Genomic DNA, 17,833 nt, shown 5'->3' on the forward strand with positions numbered 1-17,833 from the left:
ATAGTCTGTTATTGATAATCACACCTAGGTCCTTCTCTCTTTCTGATGTGTGTAGGGTTTTATTTCCTAACGTATAATCCCAATCAGGTCTTTTTCCACTTTTATGAAACATTATTACATGAAAAGCATACAATGAATGGATGAGAAATAGGGGCGTGGAAGAAGTTGAGAGGCGGAAGAGAGAGTTATATGTGGAAAGAAAGAGAGAGGTGAAAAGATTAGTAAGAGAGAGTAAGAAGAGAGTGGATGAGGAATTTGGAAGGAATTTGAGTGTAAAGTGGAGGGACTGTAAGAAAATGTTCTGGAGAGAAGTGAAAAGAGTAAGACAGGGTGGAAGTGAAGTTAGCAGGGGAGTGAAAGATAAAAATGGTAGATTACTAGTGGAGAAGGGAGAAAAAGTGAGCAGATGGAGAGAACACTTTAAGGAATTGTTGAACGTAGAGGATGGAAGTAATGCGAGTATAAGTGGCTGGGGAATGGCTGGGAGAAGGAGGGAGGTGAGAAGACAGGAAGAAATCAGTAGGATAGAAGTTGTGGAAGCAATGAAGAAAGTTAAATCGGGGAAAGCCCCAGGAATTGATGGAGTGTGTGGTGAAATGCTGAAGCATGGGGGAGAGATAGTAGTAGAATGGATGTGGAAGATGTGCAGATTGGCCTGGGAGGAAGGTAGAGTCCCGGAGGATTGGAAGTCAGGTATAATTATTCCCTTGTACAAAGGAAAAGGGGAAAAAGAAGTGTGTGGTAATCATAGGGGCATTTGTCTTCTTAGTATAATAGGAAAAGTGTATGGTAGGATACTTATAGAGAGAGTTAGAGAAAGAACAGAGAAATTAGTTGCAGAAGAACAGGGAGGCTTTAGGAAGGGAAGAGGTTGTGTAGATCAGATATTAGTTCTTAGATCTTTAGTGGAAAAGTTTCTAGTGAAGGGAAAGAAGTTGTATGCGGCTTTCATGGATTTGGAGAAAGCATATGACAGGGTGGATAGACAAGGACTGTGGAATGTGTTAAGAATATATGGAGTAGATGGGAAGTTGTTGAATGCTGTGAAGAGTATGTACGATGGTGCGAAGGCTGCAGTGCGTGTGGATGGTGAATCACCTAAGTGAATTTTTCTCTTTGAAAGTTGGTTTGAAACAAGGATGTGTCATGTCTCCATGGTTGTTCAATTTGTACATGGATGGGGTAATAATAGAGGTACAAGGTAGGGTAGTGGATGTTGGAGTGGCCCTGGTGAGAGAGGGTGGTGTTTGGAAACTCCCTGTACTGTTGTTTGCAGATGATACTGTGTTGTTCAGTGAAGACGAAGGGGAGCTGCAAGGCTTGGTGGATGAGTTTGAGAGAGTGTGTAAGAAACGGAATCTAAAGGTGTATGTAGGGAAGAGTAAAGTGATGGTCTTTGAGAGAGGTGAAGTTAGTGAATGTACAGCGAGGTTGGATGGTGAGGAATTGGAAAATGTGAGTACGTTTAAGTACTTGGGTAGTGTGATGAGTAAGGATGGAGGTTTGGAGGGTGAAGTGCTTGAAAGGGTACAGCAGGGAAGAAAGGTTGCTGGTTCTTTGAAAGCAGTGATAAGAAACAGGTAAGTGAGCATGGAAGTGAAAAAGTTACTACATGACAGTATTGTGATACCAACTCTAACGTACGGAAGTGAAGCTTGGACATTGTTGGAAGGACACAAGACAAGAGTGGGAGCAGTGGAAATGAGTTATTTAAGAGGAGCCTGTGGAGTCACGTGGAGAGACAGGCTGACGAATGAGGATATAAAGGAGCGTTGTGGTGTGGATGTGGATGTGATAGGAAGCGTTATGAGGAACACACTGAGGTGGTTTGGCCATGTGGAGAGGATGGAGGGTGAAAGACTGACGAAGAGAGTGTATGTGAGTGAAGTGGAGGGGGGAAGAGGGAGGGGGAGGCCGAGGATGAGATGGAGGGATGGGGTGGAGAGGTATATGAGAGAGGGGTGTGTGAGTTGGGAGCAGGGCAGTGAAATGGCGGGGGACAGGGCGACTTGGAGGCGATTTGTTTGTGGCCACCCCGAACGGGATTGAGGCGTCTGGCAATAGATAGATAGATAGATAGATAGATTACATGACACTTGTCCACATTGAATTCCATTTGCCATGTATTACTCCATTCATGAAGTTTATTTAATTCTTCTTGTAGCTCTTTACAAGAGTCTGTTAGTAATTCTCCTTTGTATTTTTGCATCATCTGCAAACATATTTACATAGTTTTCATTTCCAGTGATACTGTCTATATCATTTATATACACTAAAAACATGACTGGTGCCAGCACTGAGCCCTGTGGTACTCCACTAGTCACTTCTTTCAATGATGAGTAGTTTCCCCTTAGTACTGTTCTCATTTCTCTTTTTTTGAGAAAATCTTGCATCTAACAAAACAGTTTCCCTAGAATTCCTCCTTGATGCTACAGTTTCCATAAAAGTCTTTGGTGTGGTACTGTGTCAAATGTTTTCTTGAAATCTAAATAGATACTGTCCACCCATCCTTCTCTCTCCTGTATTGTGTCTGTTACTCTGTCATAGTAGCTCAACAGATTAGTAACACATGATTTTCCTTTTCTGAAACCAAACTGTCTTTCTGTTATCATATTGTGTTCTTCTAGATGATTTACCCAAGCTTTTCTTATAAGCTATTCTACAGTAATACCTTGCTTACAACACTGATCAGTGATACTGGTCGGTAGTTGAGTGGATTTTGTCTATTCCCTCTCTTGAATAAGGGGACAATATTTGCTTTCTTCCAAATATCAGGTAGTTTACCTTGACTCAAGGATTTCTTGAAAATTAAAAATAATGGTTTACTTAACTCCTTTGCACATTCTCGTACCAACCAACATGAAATTTCGTCAGGACCAATTGCTTTTCCGCTGTCTAATTTACTTAAGTTCTCCTGTATTACTTTTTCTGATATTTGTATATCTGGTAGTATGCGTGGACTGTAAAAACTGATTGGAAATTCTTATTTAGTGCTTCACAAATATCTTTCTCTTGTGTATAGGTGATTCCCTCGTCCGTAATGGATTGTATTATATCTTTTACTTTGGTTTTGCTTCTGATGTAGCTGTAAAATAGCGTCGGTTGATCACTACTTTTATTTATTATATCCTCCTCAAACTGTTTTTGGGCTTCCCTCCTTATTCTTGTATAATCGTTTCTTGCCTGTTTGTAATTATTATATGCCCTTTCACTATTGTGTCTTCTGTATCTATTCCACAACAAATTTCTTCTTTCTTTTGATTTTTTACATTCTGTATAGAACCTATTCTGTATTTTCTTATCTGTTTCTTTGTGCTGTGGGATGTACTTCTGGACTCCTATTTCATAAAATTCACAGAATTTTTTATATAGAGCATTTAAATCTTTTCCTCTAAGCTCATTTTCCCAATCAACTTCTAAGAAATACTTCTTTAGGTCATGATAATTTCCCTTTTTATAGTTTAGGCTCTTTTTGTAACTTTCATTGCTGTTAACTATGTCATAAGCTATCCGGAAGTTGCAATTTAGTTCTGCATGATCGCTTTTGCCGAGTGGAGGGTGATATATTAAACTGTCAATATCATTTTCTTGCCTAGTAAATATGAGATCTAGCATTCAAGGTACATCGAGTCCTCTTTTTCTGGTGGTTTCCCTTACATGTTGCGTTAGGAAAAACTCTTGCACGAGATCCAGGAGCTTTTGGTCCCAACAGCTTTCTTGACTTATTATATCTAGAGTATTCCAATTTATATTTGTATAAAAATCTCCGGTTAGTATAATTCTTTCCGATTTCTCTTCCATTTTATGTAGTAATGCTCTTAAACTCTGAATTGTACTCTCTGCCAGGTCCTCATATTCGTCTCTTTCCCATGTGTTTGATCTGGGTGGCATGTACAAATTGGCTACAATTACTTTCCCTTCAGATGTGTTATCTCTACTGCAATCAGTTCTACTTGTGAGGGTATATCTAGTTTTATTTCATTGACTTTTAGATTTTTCTTAGTTAATATTATAATTCCTCCTCCTTTTTTTAAGTTTCTATCTTTTCTCCATATATTATATTCCTCTAAGCTTAGTATATCATTTGATATCCTTGGTGTTAATTTTGTTTCAGTTAGGCATAGCCTATTATATGTGGTTCATTTTCTCTGACAATCATTCATCTCTAATAATTTAGATACCATTCCATCCACATTTGAGTACATCAACTTAATCATCTTGTTTATATACTTGTCCTGACTTGGTTCTACTACCTTCCTCCCTTTTATTCCCTCCTGGTTATGTACCACTTTCGTACCTGCAATCCTATTACTTTGTAAAAAAAAAATGTGTTCTTCTCCTCCTCTGATCTTCCCTCAGTTTTTGTTTTTGCTTCCTCCCTCTTCTCTTTCAGTAATTCCAGTTCCTTTTGTGTTAGGCATCTTTGTATCCATACATTTTTGAACTCCTCTTTTTCCATAAGATTCTTTGCATTTTTTAGTATCTCCTCCACGGTGTTTACACTCTGGAAAGTTACCTTTAGAGGTCTTGACTTGCTTTTCTCGTATTTCCCTAACCTTTTGTGTTCCTCTATGTCTTTTCTACAGATTTCCTCTTATACTTCTTTTAATAAGCTCATTATATTTGCCATCTCATTTTTACCTCTTGAGATCTTGTTTTTTACTTCTTCCTCTTCTATGCCAGTGATTACTATACATTTGTTGATATCTACTGTATCTCTGACTAACTTTGGATTGTTTTGGATTATTCTTTTCACTTCCTTTTTAATGCTTTTTTCTTCCAGCCTTGTTTCTAAGTCTTTCTCTACTTTCACCATTTCAGCATACGTGGTTTCTACATCATTTTTGTAGCTTTGCACAGCTTCATTCACCTGTGTTATCTTCTCCTCAATATCACTGCTCTGGTCTATCAGACTGCTTACTTGCCTAATTGTCTCTGTATCATCTTTTAACTCTTCCATAATACTCTCGTGGTTGACTACTGCACTTGCCATTTCACTCATTTTCCTCCTAAGTGTACTCAATTCCACTGTTAGTTCACATATGGTTGTGTCTTTCTTGTTGACCTCCCTTCCTAGTTTTTCTATTTCTTCCTTTTGCAAGTGCATCTGCTTCTTTATTTCATCAATTTCATTCTGAAAAGCCATCTCCAGTCTGTGTACACGCTCTACCAGTTTATTGTGAGTCTCCATTTCAACCAGTTCTTGGTAGAATCATCATCTTGCTTTCTACCTTTATCCCTTTTCTTTTCCAAATTTGCTTTACTTAAAGTATGTGGCCATTTTCCAATACTAAAAGCACAGAGTACTTACATTCCCTGGGGCAGTTGTAGTCTAAACAATCAGCTGATTGAGCGCATTCTTTCGCTAGTCGGTTCTCTTTTCTGTTTGAACAAGTCTTGTTTAAACTTCTTATTTTTTTTTTTAATAATAAAAAACCGTTTAGTCTAACCTGGTACAGAGCTTGACTCATATAAAGATAATAATTTAGGTTATGCCATTGGCCGTGCTGGCTCGTTATGGAGCACTGTCGGCCCACGTCTGCTCTTCTTGGTAGCTCCTGTGTGTGTGGATGTGGATGTGATAGGAAGCGTTAGGAGGAATACACTGAGGTGGTTTGCCCATGTGGAGAGGATGGAGGGTGAAAGACTGACGAAGAGAGTGTATGTGAGTGAGGTGGAGGGGGGAAGAGGAAGGGGGAGGCCGATGATGAGATGGAGGGATGGGGTGGAGAGGTTTATGAGAGAGGGGTGTGTGAGCTGGGAGCAGGGTAGTGAAATGGTAGAGGACAGGGCGACGTGGAGGCGATTTGTTTGTGGCCACCCCGAACGAAATTGAGGCGTCTGGCAATAGATAGATAGATTTTTGTAATCTTCCCTTTCTATCATCATCTAGGACAGTGTCCTCTCTACGAAAGAATATATTCCTCTCCTTCACCAGTGCTCTTGCTGCTGCTGCTTTGGCCACCCAACCAAGTACTGCTAATCACAGGCTGTCTGCTCCAACTGTGGTCAGGCTTGACTCTCTTCCTCTGCCTAACTTACAGCATCCTGTCTCGCGGAATTGTAAAGATCAACATAGAGCCTTTTACAGAAAATATCTAGTCTACATATTTGAGACAGGCATGTCTTGTATTAACTGAAAAACAGGCCTTTCCCTTTGAGGAATCCATCATCAAGCACGTAGCTTACATCACTCTCATGGCATCTCCTGTTTACATGTGGTCCATAATACTCCTTTTGCATCACATGTCTCCTGCTCTTCCATTGATATCTTTAGTAACTGTCGCCAGTTCTTTTATCACTTTTATCTCCCTTCCTAATTCCTCTTCCTCTGTTTTCTTTCTTGTTACCTGTATTCCCTTTACCCAACCTCCCTCCCATTCATTATGTTCCTGGTCTTCTCCTCCCTCATCTTCTCCCTGTAAGAGAAACAAACATAAACGTGTGTCCACCCTGTTTCATAATCCTGGTCCTTCCCCCCCTCTCCATTTGCTGCCTTGCCTCCCCAGCACTCCACCTCGTCCAAACTGCAATGCCATGGCGATTTCTAGCCGGTTTCCACTGAGCCTTTGTCTTCTTCTGTGGATGCTGAATCTTTACATATCATCAATTACCCTCACTGTACCTCTTTCTTGCCTACTCTTTTAAATACAGAAATACATTTCACTCCCTCCTCTGCCCCTCCTACTTTCTTTCCTTCTACCCATCCTGAGCCTTCACCTCTCTCATCGTCTGTTTCCTTCTCTTCCTATGTCCAGCCGCACTCCTCCTCCATGATCTCCACCGCCTCCCTGTCTTGCCAATTGCTTCTGTTCTTGATCTACCTGTGCCTCCGGTTACACTGGCTCACAGTGCTATACACAACCACTGCATTCCACCTGGACTTAATTACCTCACCCAGACGGAGTCCGACTAGGTATTGTTTTTGATCGAGTTTGTTTGTTAGCAACATTACGGAGAAACAGCTGAATGAAATTTCATGAAACTTTTTTTTTTGTTTAGGATGTGTGGGCACTGGTCCCAATAAAGAGTGACTTTTGGAGATAATCAAGTGACTGTGAAAGGTCCAAATCATGGTCACGGATATTCAGAGGACTATAACTTGAAAACGGTTGAAGATAGAGATATTTACTATTGGAACGCACAGGAACTCGTAATAAGGGCTTTCATTTGGCACCAAGACCTTTGACTTTGAATGAGCTTGAAAGGTCAAACTCAAGGTCACGGATATTCAGGAGGGTGTAAGTCGAAACTGGTTGAAGATAGATATTTACTATTATCAACGTTTACGAAATCCCATATCGGATTTTAATTGGTACCTTGACCTTCGACTATGCGGGTTCAAATTTCAGAAAGCACTCTGACTGGTGGCTTCAAATCTTCTAAGCATTTTGAAGGATGATCAGCTGCCTTTGCTCTCACGAGAGTTAGAGCGGTTTGAGGTTTGCATAGCAACACTGTCTGAAGTAAGGCGCCCCAGGCATGGTGACATCAGTAGCAATGTTTGTACACACTGCAGCCTAGCTGTGATGAAGGTCGCCAGCTTAGAAGAGTTACTGTGGTAATTGCTGCTCACTTCGTCGTTTCTGTTGACAAGGATATTTCAGTTGATGACTGTATAATGCTGGTGAAGTTGAAGCACACCTTAGGCTTCATCTCACTTATTGACATGTATGTTCCCACTGTGATGAGTGATAATGAAGAGAAGAATCTGTTCAATGCCAAACTTGACCTAGCTGTGGAACAATACCCCTTGTGGGATACACTCTTGTTACTGGGCAACTTCAGTGCAGTTACTGGCACTGACAAGCAAGGCTTTGAGGAATCTGCATACATAGGTCCTCATGGCTCTGGAACCAGGAATTCCAATAGTTCTTGCCTTTTGGATTTTGCAAAGTCCATAAATTGAAAATTGTTGCATCCTGCATCTCTCTCTCCAGGAAACTTTTCTTCGTTCTTCCCCAGTTCAAATTCCTGATTATACTTTTCGTGGATCCCCTTCTTCATATGACATCACCCTCCTCATCCGTAATTATGTTCCCACTTAACCTCTTTCTACTTCCTTTTCTGTCCCTATCACTTTTGCTCGTGTCTTTCTCCGTTAGTTAATCACTGTTAGCTCTCTCTGCTTCCCTCCTTCTTAACATACTGACTTTCCAAACTTCACCCTTCCTCATTCCCTTTCTCCTCCGAGTCTCCTCCTTTGTGACTTAAAATTCCGGTATTCCTGTCAGAGGTCTCAGCAATTAGCACTTGGGCAGGCTTATAAAAACGGTCTCTTTCTTATCAAGAGATCTTCATCTCCTGGCACCCTTACTTACCTCGACCCCAGCACTCGATTCCTCTCTTGCTTTGATCCGCCTCTTTGTTCACCTTGGATTTCTCTGATTTTCCTTTGGCTTGTGTTGAAACACATTCTTTTAGCGATCACTTCCCTCTCAAAGTCACTCTTACGTCTTTCAATTCCATTCCTCGTCCACCCTGTTGGCAGGTCCACATTACTGACTGGGAGTTGTGCAATAACGCTGAGCTGTTCACAAACCATATCTAAACCTTCCCTTTACCCTTATAACACCTCTCTTCCCTACCACTCCTGTACTACTTTTCTTGGATTTACCTTTAACTCCCAGTTGATTGGAATGCACGTGTTTCACTCGTTAATTTTGTACTTTTCAACATCTTTGCTTGTTGCAAATGTTTTCTCATCATTTATGGACAGCTGATCGGGCCACATTTCGTCCTCATTCTGTACTTATTCTTTCTTAACTCAATTACAGTTGCCAAGTCCATTCTTTTGCTTCCACACGTACCTTGTTAAAACTTAATTCCATTCAACATATTTGTCCTCTGTTAGCTATTGATGTTTTTCAATCAAATGATACCACAAGTCCTTAAGTCCAGTCAGGCACCTCATCCCTTACCATTGTTGCTCTCTCACCATTAGTTACAATACAAATCTCCATTAGTTTCCTACAAATAAGTTACTCCACCTTCCCAGCCTACTTCTATGCTCTTTTCGCTCAAACTCCCATTTCTTTCGTTTGTTCCTCTGTGGATCCTGTACAAGGTACAAAAAGATGTTGAGTTTAATAAGCGTTATCCTTACAGGGAGTATGGGTTACCCATTCCTGCTTGCCCCAAGTCCAAGGCCTGGCTCACTATTCCCTAGAGTGCAGGCCACTCCAAACTGCTGGTCACACGCCTGGTGCTCGTACGGCAAACTTACAAGCTCCATAAATCCCCACTCTTTCAGTTTATTGATTTTACTTTTCCTCTTATTCTTACCCTTCGTTCAGTTACCTTCCTGCTTTGGCTCCTGCCTTCTCCTATAATCTGTCCTTCTTTCCTCGCTTCTTCTAAGTCTCTGCTCTCCTGAGATACTCATCGATCCATTGTTTTTTAACCCGCCCTATCCCATTGTTTTCTGGGCAGTGGTACGCCCTAGTCCCGACATTTTTGGACCTTTTTTTTTTTTTTTTTTGCTCAAACATCCGCTTTTGGTGAGAAACATTGAAAATTCATAGAGAAATCGCTTACCTGAGGTTTAAAATACTCGATCCAGGTAGGAGTACCTCCTTACCTTACAGGATTTTCTATCAGGCTGGCTACAAAGAAAACGAGTTCTATGGGAGGATAACTATTCTGCACCACTCATAAACGGTATTTATTTATTTATTTGGTACGAATTTATATGTAGTATGAGAGTATACTGGTTTTCAAACGGTAATATAGGCATTATAAGCATTGTTTCACTCACTAACTCATCACCATTCCTGACCTTTTTTTGCCACATTACCTGATCATCATTTCTGACTGTTTCTTTCTCTAATGTTTGTCCTCCACATTGTTATCGATTGGGAAATCACTCTGGCCCTGAATTTCGTACCGTGGCATGACATGGCTTTACTGGCCAGGTCACTGATAACAGGTGAATTGCTGAGAAAAGGGCATGCAGGGAGGGGGGGAGGAGGTCATGCTGGGTAAGGCATTGTCCCTGCCTGACATCTTGTAGAGGAAGGTGTCCCGTGTATACGTGCCAAAAATCACTCACGAAAATTGAAAATTGTGCAAATTATATTGAAAACTTTGCAAATTAGGGACCTTGCAATGTTGCCGCATTAATTTACGTCTCCGGGATATGAGTGCACATCATGTGAGGAGGTGAATTCACGTCTCCGGGACGAGGCGGGTTAAATATGTTTTTTTTTTTCACTCTTCTGACACTTTACTGAGAGCTCTCACTTTTGCCATGGTGTCATATATTCTGTTGTGATCTCTGGTTTCTTCCAGATCAGTTTCTCCCATTGCAGGTATTACCACTGCAGAACCTTATTCTCTTCACTGGAAGTCTCATCCTATTTTCCTCCTTTGTTCTCTTCTCTGATTCAGTGCGATCACTTTCTTACACACCTCGTCTCACTCTCACCCCCCGATCACTCAGTTTCAGGAGTGCTTGTTCCATCTTTCTGTCCAAAAAATGTCAGTTCACTTCTTTGGTTTGGTCGGTCAAAGGGCCAAAAAACACGACTCAAGGGCCGGATTTGGCCCACGGGCCGCCAGTTGAATAGCCCTGATCTAGGTCCTCTCTCCCACTATTCCTGCTTTCGAGTGTTTACTTTCTCTACCTTGTCTCACCCTTGAACATTGGCAATCCTCATGGGACCTACAGGTTAACAACAAACCTTGTTCTGCTACTCGTAACATGTAATCCAGTACTACCTGTCACATGGTTGTTTTGTCGCCGACTAATCCGGCAACCCACTACCCTAGGCAAATGAGGCAGGTGGTTAGACACCCTGCAGAACTAAAAACAAGATTTGTCAAAGAACGGGTGAGCTACGTAAGCCAACAGCCATCTATTAAGGTAGGTGGAGCTCTCTAGCCTTGACTGGCAGACCACCTAGGAAAAGGAAAATTTTTAATCAAACCTAGATAGCCCATGAAAGGGATTCCACACCCTAGTCCTCCCCTAACTTGGGAGGTTTGGGTGGGGTTTGCATCCACTTCCTAGAAAAACTTACATCTGACACGAGTTACTTAGAGGAAGAGGGCTCAGGGTCAGTCTGGGCTGTCTAACCCTGACCCAGTTTTGCTGGGGGGTCCCTCCTTAGGTGCCAGCCTGATGGAGTCTTTGGGATCCTGTCATGCTGGCATCATTTAAGATGATGAGGAGTAAAGCCTACTAGAAACCAGCAGTTCGATGATGTGGTGGTGGGGAGGGGGGGCGGGACTCCATAGCCTTTATCCTGTTTTTGGCTCGTGTTGTGGAGCAGATGCATGAATATGTAGAACCACTTGCGGGTTCAAATTTCAGAAAGCACTCTGACTGGTGGCTTCAAATCTTCTAAGCATTTTGAAGGATGATCAGCTGCCTTTGCTCTCACGAGAGTTAGAGCGGTTTGAGGTTTGCATAGCAACACTGTCTGAAGTAAGGCGCCCCAGGCATGGTGACATCAGTAGCAATGTTTGTACTCACTGCAGCCTAGCTGTGATGAAGGTCGCCAGCTTAGAAGAGTTACTGTGGCAATTGCTGCTCACTTTGTCGTTTCTGTTGACAAGGATATTTCAGTTGATGACTGTATAATGCTGGTGAAATTGAAGCACACCTTAGGCTTCATCTCACTTATTGACATGTATGTTCCCACTGTGATGAGTGATAATGAAGAGAAGAATCTGTTCAATGCCAAACTTGACCTAGCTGTGGAACAGTACCCCTTGTGGGATACACTCTTGTTACTGGGCAACTTCAGTGCAGTTACTGGCACTGACAAGCAAGGCTTTGAGGAATCTGCATACATAGGTCCCCATGGCTCTGGAACCAGGAATTCCAATAGTTCTTGCCTTTTGGATTTTGCAAAGTCCATAAATTGAAAATTGTTGCATCCTGGTGCCGGTGGCCAGATTTTCATCACTGGACTTGGTGTTCCAGTACTGAAGGGGTTGTAAAGCAGACTAACCACATTTTTGTCAATACTCGTTGGAGGATCCTTCAGAACTGCAGGGCCTTTAGGACTGCAGAGTTCTTTGCTACTGATAACAGACTTGTTGTTGCTACCTAGGGCCACAAAGCAAACTGTGAGAAGCTGAAGATGCTTTACAAATCAGTTTCATCTTGAGAAACTCAAGGATGAAGAGTGTGCTTCTAAGACTGCAGTTGCAGTCGCATATCAATCTGAGGTGTTCAGTACTGTAGAAAACTCTGTTGAATAATGGGTTACTTTTAAACGTGATACCCTGGTGGTAACAGGTGAGTACGCTGGAGATCGTCCGAAATCAAGGAGGGGTTTTGTCTCACTGGGGACAATGGCCACAACTGAGAAGAGTCATGCTGCCAGATTGGCTGCGAACAGGGGGCAACTCAGACTTTTGTTTCAAGTTTCAACAGGCACAAGTTTTGCCATGAAGAGACAAGGGGAAAGTGTCGGAGTAATCGTTATTTAGGTGGAAAGCCGTTTTCATGTGAACAACCTTCAACCAGCATACTTAGCCCTGAAGAAGCTCCATTTCAGATCCGCCTCTCAGGTTAACTCTGGACAGCAAATGAATGACTAATGTTGGGGGCAAATAACTGTTGGGCTCATTGGGCTGAGAACTCAAATACTGAGTTACCTCTGGGTGAGGAGCTTGCATTGGGTGGTGTACAATCATTGACTGTTCTCCCACCAACTGATGACACTGTGCCTTCTCAAGAGGAAGTCATGAAAGTAGTGGATATTGAAAAGTGGTAGTGCAGCCGGTGTTCGAGACATCCTGGCAGAACCCATCAAAATTGGGGATGAAGCCATAATCAGAGCATTATATGCAGTCACAGAAGCCATTTGTCAGACAGGTATTGTTTCTTCTGACTGTTCAAGGTTTTTGGTTACCCCTATCTAGGAAGTGAAAGGAGACCAATGCAATTGTAGCAGCTACCTTGATATTTCAGTCGTCAGTGTACATGGCATGAGTCTTACTCACATTCTCCTGATGTGTATGGGGGACCATTTACTAAAGTTTCAGAGGTCTGAGCAATCCGGATTCACCCCCAAGAAGTCTACAATTGACCTCATTCAACCTCCTCGAGTTTTCGTGGAATACCACCTCTAGTATCGTCAAGGTCTGCTTGTAGCCTATGTAGAACTCAAGAAGGCATTTCACGTGGTATTTTGGGAGGCATTATGGAATCTCATGTGACTCGTGGGATCCCCACAGGGATAATACTGTATAACTGACAGCCAGCCGAATTCAAACACTTCTGTCAAGTGTGGAGGAGGAACATCTGACTTCTTCTCAGTAAGTACTGGAGTAAGACAGTTATGTGATCTTCCTCCCATGCTTTTCAACACATGCATGGACTGGGTACTTTCCTGAGCTGTGAGTCAGTCACTGTGGAGTATCAGATGGTAATTTCAGTGTTACTGACCTTGACTTTCTTGGTGATGCAGTTATCCTAATAAAGTTGCTGGAGATACACCTGAATGCCCTGAAGGTATTTCACGTGAATGCAGAACCATTCAGATTAAAGGTCTCTTAGGCCAAGACCACGGTGCAGGCAATTGGTTGTTTGTCGGAATAGGCAGTTCAGTGTGTCCAAGCATGTGGTGAGAATGTGGAGGTCTTGGAAAGATTCCTGTAGTAACTTCGTAGCTTCTTGTAGTGGGTTTTGTAGATCAGTTATGCATATACTGTGCTCGTGGAGGAGCTGTAGTTATACGTAAGTAGGTTTCTAAGTAGATAATCTTAGTTCCCTTTTGTCATGCAATGACAGGAGAGGTAAAGCTGGGTATGGGACTATTTATAATAGTGAGAAAATGGCGAGTATAAGAGAATAGTGGAAGAAAGATTGGGAAGGTATGAGCTAGAGCAGATGGAAGGGGTGGAAGACCTATGTAAGATATTCACGGAAGAGGTAGGCGCAGTGTGTGAGGTGGTTTGTGGAGTGAGGAGGAGATGCAGGGGTGTGCAAGGGACAGCATGGTGGAATGATGAGGTGAAACGAGCTATGGAACAAAAGAAGAAGACATATAGTGAATGGTTAGCGAGCAGAGGTAGGGGAGAAGATGAGAGAGAGAAGGGAGACTATATGTAAGCAGGAGAAGGGAGGTGAAGAGATTGGTGAAGGAGAGTAAGGAGAAAGTGGATGAAGAATTTGGGAGGAATCTGAATGTGAAATGGAGGGAGAGTAAGAAATTGTTTTGGAAGGAGGTAAAGAAAGTAAGGCAGTGTGAAAGGGGAAATAGTAGGGAAGTGAAAGATAGGAATAATAAATTATTGGTGGAGAAGAGAGAGAGCACTTTGAGGATTTGTTGAATGTAGAGAGTGAAAGCAGTGCGAGTATAATTGGTTGGGGAATGGCTGGGAGAAGAAGAGAAGAGAGGAGGGAGGAAGAAATCAGTAGGGAGGAAGTAGTGGAAGCAATGAAGAAGATCAAGATAGGAAAGGCCCCCGGAATTGATGGGGTGTGTGGTGATATGCTGATATATGGGGGTGAGATTGTTGTGGAGTGGATATGGAAGTTGTGTAGATTGGCTTGGGAAGAGGGAAGGGTTCCAGAAGACTGGAAATCAGGTATAATTGTTCCTTTATACAAAGGAAAAGGGGAGAGAGAAATATGTGGTAACCATAGGGGTATTTGCCTTCTTAGTGTTACTTGAAAAATAAATGGTAGAATACTCACTGATAGGGTTAGGCATATAACATAGGAGCTAGTTGGAGAAGAGCAAGGGGGATTTAGGAAGGGAAAAGGGTGTGTAGATCAGATATTTGTTCTAAGATGCTTAGTGGAGATTGTTTGCTGCCTTCATGGACTTGGAGAAAGCTTATGACACAATAGATAGGCAAGGTATGTGGAAGGTATTAAGAATATATGGAGTGGAGGGGAAATTGTTGAGTGCTGTGATGATTATGTACGAAGAAGCTAGGGCTACGGTGCGAGTGGATGGTGAGCTGAGTGAGTTCTTTGATCTCAGTCTGGAACTGAAACAGGGTTGTGTGATGTCTCCATGGCTGTTTAATATATACATGGATGGGGTTGTAAAGGAGGTGCAAGGTAGAGCAGTGGATGTGAGGGTGGCTCTAATGAATGAGGGTGAGATTTGGAAGATTCCGGTGTTCCTGTTTGCTGATGATACAGTATTTCTGAGTGAAGATGAATGGGAGTTGTAAGGTTTGGTGAATGAATTTGGGACAGTGTGTAGGAAGAGGAATCTGAAAGTTAATGTAAACAAGAGTAAAGGTATGGTGTTTGAGAGGAATGAAGTCACAGAATGTACAGTGTGCTTGGATGGTGAGGATATGGGGAATGTGAGTGCATTCAAATACTTGGGTAGTGTGATGAGTAAGGATGGAACTTTGGGGGATGAAGTACGTGAAAGGGTACAGCAGGGAAGGAAGGTTGTTGGTTCACTGAAAGCAGTGATGAGAAATAGGGAGGTTAGAATAGAAGTTAAGAAGTCACTGCATGATAGTATTGTGATCCCTACCCTGACGTATGGAAGCGAGGCGTGGACCTTGCAAGAGGGGAACAAGTCAAGAGTGAGAGCAGTGGAAATGAGTTACTTGAGAGGAGCATGTGGAGTGACATGGAGGGACAGGTTGACGAATGAACAAGTGAAGGAAGGTTGTGGGGTGGATGTGGATGTGGTTGAGAAGATTAGGAGAAATACACTGAGGTGGTTTGGACACGTGGAGAGAATGAAGAATGAAAGACTGACTAAGAGGGTGTATGTAGGTGAGGTGGAGGGAGGGAGAGGGAGGGGTAGACCGAGGATGAGGTGAAGGGATGGAGTTGAGAGGTATATGAGGGAGGGGGGAGTGCGTTGGGGTGAGGGTAGTCAAATGGTGGGTGACAGTGACTTGGAGGCGTTTTGTCTCTGGTCACCCTTTGCGGGATTAGGGCGTCAGGCTATAGATAGATAGATAGAAAAGATTAACTAAAGTCTCTCACACATGAGTGAAGTTTAGAGTAGAGTATCGCTGTTACCTCCCAGACTGTCTTGCTAGACCCCTTTTCTCTCTTCCTTTACAACCTCTCGCCTCTGTAGCTAGCCTCCTTCTGCCTGTCTAATTCCTCCTTTCTTGTTTAGGAGAGTTTGTGTCACGTGTACTGGCCATGTGTGACGTTTTTAGGCCTGTGTCTGTGTGTATGTAGCATTTCCAGTGCACATCTGTCATTTCTTTACTGTAATCTTGCAAGCACATTTCCTTTTCCCACACCTAGCTTGACTATCATGTTATGTATCATGCTATCTATTATGAGTTGTATTATTACAATATGGAGTCCTGACATTCCCTTACCTTGGTAGTGTGGTATAAACAACGGTAGGTCAGACGATGAGATTTCGCATTGGATCAGTCTGGCCTATTGGGTTATGAATTCACTCAAATCTGCTATCTGTCAGTCCCATTATATTTGTGCTGAGGGACGAAAATTTGTCTTCAAAGCAACGGTACTCCCTGTATTATTCTATGGCTACTCCCTGTATTATTCTATGGCTGTGGGATGTGGACATTAAAACTGACCTGAACTGGGGAATTGACTTCTTTAGTGTTTGAAGGAATATGGGATATTGCTGGTAGGATCGAGTATAAAATGAACAACTACTCCTGAGACTCAGTCGAGGCTTACTGTCCATATATTACGTCAGCGCGAACTCCAGTTATACGAGCAAGTGGAAAGTTTTCCTGAGACTGACCCTGCACACAGGGTGAACTCTGAGAGAGTTTTCTTTGGTGGAGGAGATCAAGGGGAAGGCCACGGAACTCATGGCTGAAGCATGTTGACCATTCATGTCGAGAGATATTTAGAAGGGGGAAGAGTCGCTGCCTGGACGGTTGCACAAACTGACCCTCGTGGGTGGAGTCAGAGGCTGAGTGAGGCTGTGCACCCCATGGCATTTGACCCCACCCCCTCCCAATATGAACAAACATTACAGTATTAAACTCTCAGATTTTCCTTTGCAATTTTTGACCCCCTCAGTCATTGCTGGGAGACTACCCTTGCTCTTCTTCGCTTGATCATACCCACTTCCCTCAGGGTCACTTGATGAATCACGACCTTCAGCCACTCTGTTCACATTCTATCCGTCTCACGTCAGTCACCCTTTTTTTTGTTACTGGACTGCACTCCAACACCGTCTCTCAGCTTTTCCCTTCCTCTTCTCACTGATGGGGTCCCCACTGGTTACTGCTTTCATATATGACACTCCCTCCGCTTCTCTGTCCAGTATCATCACTCTTCTCTCTGCTCTTCACATCTTGCATTGAATTTATTTTCCCTTCGCATCCCTCTACCTTAAACACATACAGACAGTTATGGCTGGATGATACTTATTCTTTGTTCCTTCCTTGATTCTCTCTTTCATTTCTAAGCATGAAAGAGAGAGAGAGAGAGAGAGAGAGAAATTCTTTCCACCCACCCCTCTTCATAAAAATGATAATATTTTATTGTTTATGGCTTTTATCTCCCTGTCAATATCAAGGACTTCAATACAAACTAATACAAACCTCATACAACTGCATAATATTTATAGTTCATTTATTTCTATCATATTGTTAAATAACATGGGATTTAGCGTGCTCTTCCTCGGCAATATTTATATAATAATGTTAAATAACTTGAACTGGGTTAACTCTATGTATAAAACGTAAAAAGTAACTTTGATGAATTTCGATATAATGTCTGGAATATTCAGCAGACTAATTTAATCACTGCATAGTAGTGAGTTTTAAAATAGATATGGAAGCTCCATGAAAACGAGCATGAACAACAAGCAGGCACTCCCAACAATATGACTACCCAGTTACCACAGGTGAGATATTCATCTTTTTTGCCCTGGTTCTCTTGATGGGTATT

Source organism: Coenobita brevimanus, chromosome 56 (assembly GCF_032717465.1).
Source record: "Coenobita brevimanus isolate Jiangsu-jjx chromosome 56, ASM3271746v2, whole genome shotgun sequence".
NCBI classification, from domain to species: Eukaryota; Metazoa; Arthropoda; class Malacostraca; order Decapoda; family Coenobitidae; genus Coenobita; species Coenobita brevimanus.